Genomic DNA, 10,523 nt, shown 5'->3' on the forward strand with positions numbered 1-10,523 from the left:
GCGCCTTCTGCGGCTGCGCGGTCGGTCCTCAGCGCGGCCGGTCCTCAGCGCCGCGGAGCTAGTAGTCCGTTACCTACCGGTGATGGAGTCTTGTGTTTTGCTGCTGTAAGTTACGTTAATTTCAACTACATTAACGTGTCTGCAAGGGCATGTCTGAATTAGTGCACCTCTGGGGTTTCCCCTTCTAACACCACAACCAGTCTGCACCCCTGCAGGCTCCACGCACTGCTGCCCCACTCCAAAGGGTCATTAATTCAAGAAATAGTTGAGTGCCTGCTCTGTCTCTCGCTTGAGCCGTTATGTCGAGGCAAACCGTGGCAGTTACTTACCTGCACTAAGTGTACCAATCCTCTCAAAAGGAAAAGAAAAAACATGCTTCGACTCTCACGTTTAAATAGTCTGGGGCCCCTTGTGAGACTCCCTATATATTTTTAAATGCAAACATGTAAAATTGAAAAGTGACCATACATTGAATACTAGTCATTTGGTAGTAAGCACTATAGAGAAAATGATGGGAAGGAAGAGAGGATAGAGGGTCGGGGGGAATACAATGTTAAATAGGTGGAACGGACCTCACTGAGAAAGTGACATTCAGGCAAGGACTTGAAGGGAGTGAGAGACCTTGAGAGAGAGTGTTCCAGCAAAGGAAATTCAGGTGCAGAGGCCCTGAGGGCTCTCTCTGGCTGCTTTCTGGAAATAGACATTTAGTGAGGAGTGACGAGATGAGCAAGAACCACCAGAGGAGACTGAGAAGGAGCTGGCAGTGAAGAAGTAGAACCAGGAGAGTATCGTGTCCTGGAAGCTAAGAGAAGGTGGCCAGGAGGAGGAAAATAACAACTGGATCAAAATGCTACTCGGGTCTTGAAAGGTGAGTTCTGGAATATTGTTGATATTTGCATTTTGTAATTACAGCTGTACAAATGAGCATCTTTTTTCAAACCCGTTGGTGTGTCTGTGCCTAGTTGCAACCTCTTTTGGAGATAAAGTCAAAAGACTTTATTTTGATCGGTGTTGATGGAATGTAAGACCTGAGCCAGTGGCCCTCCGGGCCCCCTGTGATAGACAATGCCCCTGAGTGCACCCAGCCCCTTTTTGCTTCACCCTCACTCCCTCTTCTATCACCTGTCTAGATTCCACATCCTGTAGCAGCTCCCTGATCATCCCTGTCATAGAAATGGCCCTGGGTCTATCTTTCTGCCCTTGTGTGTCAGAGCTTACTTTGTTTTGTGAAGTCCTCTCTCTTTAGTGCCCATACTCGGCCTGCACAAAGTCATCAGCTCACTGAAGCCACTCAGCTGTGCTAATAGCTGATCAAAGCTTGATAGGCCGCCTCTCCCAAGAACAACTGGAAAGGAATAAACCTCTAATAAGATCGTTCTGGACCTTTCATTTTTTTCTGAGAAACGTTTATTGAGGATCTCTATAATATATTCTAGGCAGGGAGTGGCGGGGCGGCGGAGAGGGACCGGGCTTAGGCCAGCCTGCTGCCTGCCACTCCCTCTCCTTATTCTCACCTTGAGTTTGCAAAGTACTCCCACTAGAGGGTGTACAGGTGTAAAAAACGGAGATTCAGACACCACAAGACTCTATCAAAGGCTGGAGGGAGGCGGGGTAAGAGGGCCACAGGGCTCACCCGTGAGGAGTGGACTTGGGCAGGGAAGCCACCTGAAAGACTTTTGCTTTTTTTTTTTTTTTTTTTGCACTGTCGTGTTTGCTGTTTTTACACTGAGCCTGTTTTGCTTTTATAATTAAAAAAAAAAAAACTTTAAAGTAATGTGAGGGTGAGGGGTTGTCTATGGATTTCAGGGATCCAGATCCATAGCCTCTCAACACCCCTGTTTTCCCAGAACCCACCTATAAAGGACTCCAGGCTCAGTTTTCCCCAGAGTCTTTAAAGGGACTGGCCATTAGGACCCCTCCCCAGTTTATGGAGGGACAGGGGTGGGGAGGGTGCCCTGAGCAGAGTGGGCCGCATGGGGCAGGGCTCTGTGAGATATTAGTAAGAAAATTGGTGAAATCTGATTAGAGTTTATAGTTTGGTTAGTACTGTTGTAGCAATGCTAATTTCTTACAAACATAGCATGGTTATGCAAAATGGTAACTGATCACAACCAGTTACAAATTCCTTTGTTCCTTCTCCATACCCACTGTATCACTTTACTAGACTTTAAAAATAAATAAATATAACAAAAAAAAATAAAAATAACAGCCAAAAAAAAATGGCAACTCTAGGAAGGTGAAAGAAGGGTCTGCAGGAACTCTTTCCCGGGGTTGGAGATTGGGGTGGTTGGTAATAGTAGGATCAGCTGTAAAAGGACCAAAGGGAACTTTTTGGGGTGATAAGAATGTTATACATTTTGATTGTGGTGGTGGTTACATAGATGTAAGCATTTGTCAAAACACACCAAACTGTATATTTAAGATAAGTGTATTTTATTGTATATACTTATGCCTGAAAGAAAATTGATTTTAAAAAAATCTTAATCAAAAAATAAGATCACATCACTCCCATGTATAAAATCCTCCAATGCCTTCCCCTTACACATTGAATAAAATCCAAACTCCTAACCTGGCCCACAGAGCTCTGGTGTCTGTGAATCATCCCAACACATCAAATTTGGTCTCACCTCCTGGCCTTGGCACTTACTATTCCCAACACCTGGAATCCACCTGGAATTCTCTGCCCCAGATCTTTTCAAGCCTGGCTGCAAAGTGTTGTTACGGCATAGCAGAACTGATACGTGGTGGCACTTCCTCCACAAGAAACCTTCCAAAGTGACATTATCCAAGCACTTTCAAATATTTGGTGAAGAAATGATTCTTTATTCAAATAAATCTATATTCGCATCTTGAATAACTCGTTTGGCAGGACCTACTATGCCACCTGTCACTTCTCTCCACCTGGAATGCTCGGCCCCCAGATCTTATCAAGGCTGGCTCCTACAGAGTTGATCAGATCTCAGCTCACCAGCTCCCCTCCTCAGAAAGGCCTGCTCTGCTCCCCCAGTCTCTCTCTCAGATCACCCTGCTTTACCAATCCCAACCTGTAGGATTGGTTTACATAACTTCAAAATAAATTATATAGTTGAAAAATACAAAATAGGTTATATGGTTTTGCACTGATAAGCATCCAGAAATGATGCTTCTTTCTTTTTCTTGTTTTGCACAATTTGCCACCTCTATAATGTGTAAATGACATGACACCCACAAGACAGTACTAAAGATTCTAGGTGACATGGGTGAGCCAGAGATTCCTGAACCAAAGAAGGAAAGCCATGAGGGAGTGATGATTACCACGTGCATATAGATGAGGACCAGGACTTAATTTTTGTAATAAATAACAATAACGCATCACATCTTCAGTTATTCAAAGATTTATTCAGTGAGTTACATTTAAAGACTCTTTCAGAAAATAAAGAAAAGATTTGGCCTGCTGGGATTCAAATATAGTTGCGTTGCCAAACAATTCACTCAAAGAAAACACATTTTGATTAATTTTTGTTGATGTTGTTCTTCTTCTTCTTCTTAACATTCTCTGGCTTTGGGCATCAGCTTCTGATTTTGAAGTGCCTATATAACCTACATAAGTTGTGATTTTTTAAAAAAATCTACAAATTTGCTCTCCTTAATCTTCTTATTGCTATGATGTATAAAAAATTCCTCCAGCTTTCATCTCCACCTGCCAAGCCCACAGTAGTAAATGGTGTTGATGGAAAGGCATGACCAGAGTTGTGCTTTAATGACAAGTCTGCTTTGCCAGGGCCACTAAGAGCTAAAGAGTCTTCAAATGATTTTGAAATTAGAGGAGGCCACAGCTGGCCGTGGTAAGCGCAGCACTCAAGGAGCAGAGGAACCGGCTTCAGGCCCATCCCGCCCCCAGATTCAGATCAAAGCTCATGGCTAGAGTGTGTTCCAGTTTCCAAGGAGTGTTGTTCTTTATAGGACCCTGGAGCCAGCCGTGGGTGTGGCCAGCATCAGACGCTGGCTAAGGCTTGACTCAGCATTAGTAACTACCTATTTGGGCCGAAAGCCCACCTCTGGGGCACCTGCTCTGGAAAGTTGGAGTTTTTCTACATTGGTATGAACTCCTGCAGCTGAAAGCAGTATACAGCTTTGTGGATCTGAATAGCGTATCTTTAGGGGATACAGAAGGCTAAAGGAAATTCCAAGTTCTATTTCTACACTCGTGGCATTTCCAAGGAGAAGGGGGCCAGAAAGATCACCAGCCCAGGCTTCTGCCCAAGGCAAGAATCGCCATCCAGGCCCTGTTTGAATACTTCCGGTGACTTACATGGAGCCCATCACATTTAAACACAGTTTTCAGAAATCTCTTACTTATATTGAGCCACATATCAGTCTCTCTGGAGAAATAGATTGACTTCATCACTCTTTGCATGTCAGCTTTTTGGGTATCTGAAGATGTATCCTCTTCCCGCCAAGTCTTGTCTATGCCAAACACCCCACGTGGCCCCTTCAGGGGATCCTGGGGGGATGAAATTCCCAGTTTCTTTCCCAACCTGGGCATATTTCACCATTATTTGTTCCTTAAGGGGCCTCCTCCAAGAGGATCAGAACTCTAAAGTAGACGTGGACATATTGTGAGCCCCCTACACACACACACACACACACACACACACACGTCCTTTTCCTCGACCTACCTCAAGCTCCCCAGGTGTAAGCCAGAGGTGATGGCATCTGTACAGCACAGAGAACAGGCTGCTGTGGAACTCTCTGGGAAGAGACACCAAGAAACAAAGATCAGTGTTTCTTTTTGAAAGATAGACAAAAGTGAAGTGGCCCAGGTGCCGAGGCTTGGTGGGTCCCTGCAGGACACAGACGATATGCTCACCTGCGATTGTGAATGGAGGGCAGGACTTGGGGAACCAACCCAGGATAAGGAGGCAGCAGTGAAAGCTGTGCCCACCTGTTGTGAGCTGAATCAGTGCCTCAGAATGTCAGCTTGTTTGGAGACAGGGTCTTTGCAAAGATAATCAAGTCAAAAGAGATCGTTAGGGTGTCATAATCTAATCCATAATCCAATATGACTGGTGTCCTTACATAAGGGGGAAATTTGGACACAGACATGCACGCGGGGAGAGTACCATATGAAGATGAAGGCAGAGATCAGGGCAATGCCTCTGCAAGCCAAGGAACGCCAAAGATGGCCAGCGAACCCCCAGCAGCTGGAGGAGGGGCAGGGAACATATTCTCTCTCACTGCCCTCAGGAGGAACCAACCCTGCTGATACCTCAATCTTAGATTAGTAGCCTCCAGAACTGTGAGAAAATAAATGTCGTTGTTTAAGCCACTCAGCTTCAAGTACTTTTTTTAGGGCAGCCGTGGCTAACTAGTAGGCATAAGGGAAGGAAATTGTGTCTCAGGAGCGCAGAGAGAGGGGCGCCAGGCCAGAGCTGTACTCGCAGAGGCAGCAAGGCGAGGAGGGAGCTGGGCAATAGAGACCCGGGCCTCTCCCTCCTCCCACCCTCCAGTCTCCCTCGTTGCCTAAGCAACACTGCTGAGCCAGTGGGCAAGGCAGGGGGTGATGCAAACAGAGAATATGCACCAGCCTGGAGGGGGCGTTGCCCACACTTCTCTGATGACCTATCCATGTGGGGTCCTCTGCTGATAGAGTAGGAAGGGAACTCAGGAGCACTTGATCCAACCCTTTCATTTGACCCCTATGGATACAGAGTCCCAGACACCGGTGTGATGATTCAGCCAATTAATGCAGATTCAAGGCTGATACTCAGCTCTTTTGACTTCCAGTGATGTATTCCTTCTTAAGATCAGGCTGCTTTTTTATCATTTTCGCCTTCCTCCTTTCACTCATCTACCCTAACCTCTTTAGCACGGTGTCTTTTAAGAATATTTTATTTAATTTGTTATTCGAATAGGTAATACCTTGATATGCCAATTTAAAAGCACATACATGAGGATGTGCAGAAATTGGAACTCTTGTGCATTGCTAGTGGGACTGTAAAATGGTGCTGTGGAAAACAGGACAATTCCTAAAAAAAATTAAACATAGAATTACCATATGATCCAGCAGTGCCACTCCTAGGTATATACCCAAAAGGAATGAAAATCAGTACTCAGACACTTGTATCAATGTTCATAACAGTGTCATTCATCGTAGCCAAGCAGTGGCAGCAACCCAAGTGGCCATCAACAGATGAATGGAGAAATCAAGTGTGTGATATACAGTCCGTACAATGGACTATTATTCAGCCTTAAAAAGGAAGGAAGTTCTGTTAGATGCCACAACATCGATGAACCTTGAAGACATTATGCTGAGTGAAATAGGCCAGTCACAGAAGGACAAATACTGTGTCATTCCACTTATGTGAGACACCTGGAGTAGTCAAATTCATAGAAACAGAAAGAATAGAGATTAGAAGGCCTGGGGGAGGAGGGAATGGGGAGTTATTGTTTAATGGTATAGAGTTTCTGTTTGGGATGATGAAAAAATTCTGGGGATAGTGGTGATGGTGACACAACTTTGTAGCTTAATGTCACTGTATTGAATGCTTTAAAATAGTTAAAATGGTAAAATTTAATTATGTATATTTTACCATAATTAAGAAGTATATTTTTCTTAAAAAAAAAAAAAAAAAGCATATACAATGAAAGGAAGTCCCTCTCCCATCCCTGTCCTCACCACTAAAATCCCCTCCCCGGAGACCCCCACTGAGACCAATTCCTTGGATCTCCTGCCACAGATGGTCTGTGATTGCACAGGTAAGTCCTACACGTAAGTCCCATATATAATCCTTTCCCCTAGCTTTTGTGTACTCCATAAATGGTAGCATACTAGACACATGGTTTCATATTTTTCTTTTGTCACTTACTGTGCTTTGGAGAGCATCCTCATTCTTTTATAGCCACATAATAGTGTTCCTGGACAAAGCCTTATACACAGGAAGTGTTCAGCTCACATTTGAAGATGGCAACACTTGCATTTTAATAAGGTACAATGTCTTAACTCCAAAGAATGAGTTAGGAACGGTAGACTTTCCAAAACCTGCCAAGTGTGTGTATGCATGAGGAGAGGATGGGGTAGGGATACAGTCTTTTCATTCAGCTTTACAAAATTTGGGGGGAACCACACCTGGAAAAAGACCCTTTGCAAGGTGCTAGTATAATAGCCGACAGCTATATAGTTCTCAACCTGTGGAAGCCGCTGTTCTAAGTACTTTATGCATATTAACTTATTTCATCTTCACAACAACTTGATGTAGGTGCTATTATTATTAATTGCCCCCATTTTGTAAGTTGGGACTCCCAGGCATGAAGAGGTTAAGTAAATTGCCTAAGGTCACTTGGCTAATGAATGACAGAACTGGGCTTGAACCCACATGGCTCTGTTCACTAACCCCTTCTTGGCCATACAAACATTTACTGAATTTCACGCCAAGCCCTGGGCTTCATACCCAGAGGGATATAATGATGCCTTAGCCCTCTTTGTACTATTGGTGCAACTTTTCTTTAAGCCTGAAATTAATTAAAAAACAATAGGTAGACTCACTCTAGCCCGGGCAACAGTGCGAGACTCTGTCTCAAAAAAAAAAAAAAAAAACAACAGGTAGGTATCAGCCAAAATCTTACTAGTGCTTATTTCTGGGTGGTGAGATGATTGTTGCATTTTATTTTATTTTTGCTTTTCTTTTCTTTCCTTCCTTTTTTTTCCCGCTTTATTTTCTTTTGAAAAAGTAATACAAGCATATAATAAAGATAATCCAAATGCTAAAAAAGAACCTCCAGTGTAAGTCTCACTCCCAGCTGAGCAAACTTGCAGCTCCCCAGGTCTCTCAGAGGTAACAACGAAGACCTTGTGTCTCCTGAAAGATGTATTTTGTTCACAAACATGTATAGTTAGGTGGCCTCGTCCCACTTTCCTCCCTACATCCTGACCCACACCAGTCTGCACCCTGCTTTTCCTGTTAACGTTATGTCTTCCTGAGCCTTCTACACTGGGACATGCAGAGCTACCTCGTATTCTTAAGGACTGTCTAGAATTCCATCGCATGAACTCCTTGAATCCATTTCCATTGCCACGGACATTTAGGGCTTTTCTAGTCTGTTACAGACAAGACTGCAATGACTGGCAGCCACTTCTTTGTGGGCTGTATATAAATAAATGTGCAGAATAATTTCCTCCAGTGGAGTTGCTTTGTGAACATACATGTGCCTTTTGCATTTTGAGAGCTATTGTGGTCACCCTTCAGTTTGCCTGTCACCACCCATCCCCTAGCCTCCCGACAAGGTGCATTTCACATTTTGGGATCTGTGCCAATCACATAGATTTTTTAAATGCTGTCTGTTTGTAGTTTTCTGTTTACATTTCTATTACTATAAGTGTAGATGAACCTTATCAGTTGCTCTACGAGTCAGTTGTATTTTTTTTTTTCCCTCTGTCATCTCTTCTTGCACTTATGTGAACAGTCTAAGTTTTCTACCATGGACCCAGCCCTCTCACGGGAAGCTCACAGCATTAACCCCAGGCTAAGCCCTCTCTCGACTTCTTTGGGTGCTGAAAAGAGGAGAATTTGTACCTTCTAGTTCATTTGGACCAACATGTGTCCCATCACGCCCAATGACGCACATCTCCTTTCGGGGTTCCTAGCTATAAACCCAAGGGCAACAACTTGCCACAGGTGCTGGGTATGTGACTCAGCCCAGGTCCAGGACAGCCTCCCTGTCTCATGGAAGGCCTGTCCTGGGACTTCTCATCCTGCCTGCCTGCCCATCCCTGAGAAGCAGTACTTCCTAGTCACTCTGAGTTTGTTTTCTCTGCATGTCTTTAAAAGCTGCAGTGGGAACAAAACACTTCATTCAACAGGAGGCCTTGAAAGGCCCTTTTGTGCTGCATCCGTTCCAGGAAACAGCTGAATGTTCTCTCAGAGAAAAAAGACTTGGACAAAAGCTGGCATCTTAAGAACCCCAGAACCCCGGAGGTCAGGTCCTCATTAATGAGCCACTGGTATTCTTGCCTCATTAGTATGCAAACACACACAGAGCAGAGCTTCAGCTCCTCCCCAACCTGTCTCTGCCCGGGTGTTGACCCAGCTCAGTACAGATGTTGATTTTAGAGGTGGGATTTCTTTTTTCCTTTGAACATTTGCACAGAGAGCTCCACAGATATTTTTCCACCTGGAGATGAGGCCAAGATAGATGATTTCCAGGGCATCCATCATTATCTTGACCACCTCCGAATTGTGCACAGAGCCCAGGCCTTGGAACCAGATAGACCTGGGTTCAAATCCTCACTCTGCCCCTTTCTGGCTGAGTGACCTTGGCAGCTGAGCTCTTTGAGCCAGCGTTCTCCTCCCAAATACAGACTTACAATAGTACTTACTTTGCAGGTGAGATGCTGGTGTCTTGGGATGCAGAAAGATTTGGTGATCAGAGAAGAGCAGAATTAGAAGCTATTGGTTGACCAGACTTTCCTCTAAGGAGATGAAACCAAGTAAGTAACCACTGAGTGCTGAAGAAATGCAATCAAACATTTCCGTTTGGGTTGAAATTCAGAAACTTCTTATTATCCTATTACCCTAAAGGTTGGGAAAAAAAAAAAATCCTTGCCCTGGCACCTGAGGCTCTGTGCGATTTAGCTCCTATGCACCTCCTAACTGCCAATCCACCTTTTGGCCTTGGACTCCAGGGCTCCACCAGTGTGGACAGTTAAGTAAGTCAAGTCTGGGACTACTTAAACTCCCTCACCCCCACCCTACCAGTCTCTGATCCTGGAAGCTCCCTGCATCTGGAATATTCTCCCACTCTTTCCTCCCCCAGCCCTGGGGCTAACTCCTGCTTAACTTCAGGTTGCAGTTTAAGCATCCCTTCCTCTCACTTACTCGGTAATTCCTGACCCCCTGGACGGGTTGGTTATTTGCTCCCATGGCTCCTAGGGCCCCCTGCAAGTTCCGTCTTGTAACACACACTGGAATGTAATTTCTGATTCACTGTCTATTTTCCTTGCTGGGCTGCAAGCTCTACAAGGACGTATTTCTAGAACTGGCACCATGGCTGGCACGGAGAAGGGACTGAGTATCTGGGTGAGGAAGGAAAGGAGAACAGAAGGGAAGGAAGGAAAGGATAGGCCAAGGGGGGCAATGAGGGTATACTGGGGTGCTCCTGGGAATCCCACAGCAGAGGGCAGCCACTTGTTCGTAGTCCCTCTGGGTAAGGCTCCCTGGACGTGGGATGAGCTGGGGCATGTCAGGCGGTGTCACTCTAAGGAACAAGCCCTTTGAAATCCCCTTCTGAGCTTTTCTGAGTATTTAGCTCTTCTGCTCTGGGAAACTTCAAAGTCATTTTCAAACCCTAATTACCCCTCATGCTGTAGTCCCAGGCAGCTGCCAAACTTGGCCTCAACACTCCCAGTTGCAAATTAGAAAACTGAGCCCCACAGTTCAAAGCTTGCCTGGGGCCCGAGGAGAAAATCAGCCTGAAAGGTCCCTTGTGCCTCAGGAAACCACCACATGGAACAAGAGCTGAGAATACTCTGGGCCTCAGTTTCCTGA

The 10,523-nt window shown here is 45.0% G+C and overlaps 1 long non-coding RNA gene across 1 annotated transcript; it reads left to right on the top strand.

The window, feature by feature from the left end:
* The first annotated feature begins 49 nt into the window (after nt 1-49).
* LOC138373969 (uncharacterized) lies at nt 50-9,392 on the top strand. Its single transcript, XR_011231303.1, has 3 exons — nt 50-105; nt 701-868; nt 9,363-9,392. It is a non-coding gene; the product is annotated as an uncharacterized lncRNA (long non-coding RNA).
* Nucleotides 9,393-10,523: the final 1,131 nt, after the last annotated feature.

Source organism: Eulemur rufifrons, chromosome 23 (genome assembly GCF_041146395.1).
Source record: "Eulemur rufifrons isolate Redbay chromosome 23, OSU_ERuf_1, whole genome shotgun sequence".
In the NCBI taxonomy this organism is placed as follows: Eukaryota; Metazoa; Chordata; class Mammalia; order Primates; family Lemuridae; genus Eulemur; species Eulemur rufifrons.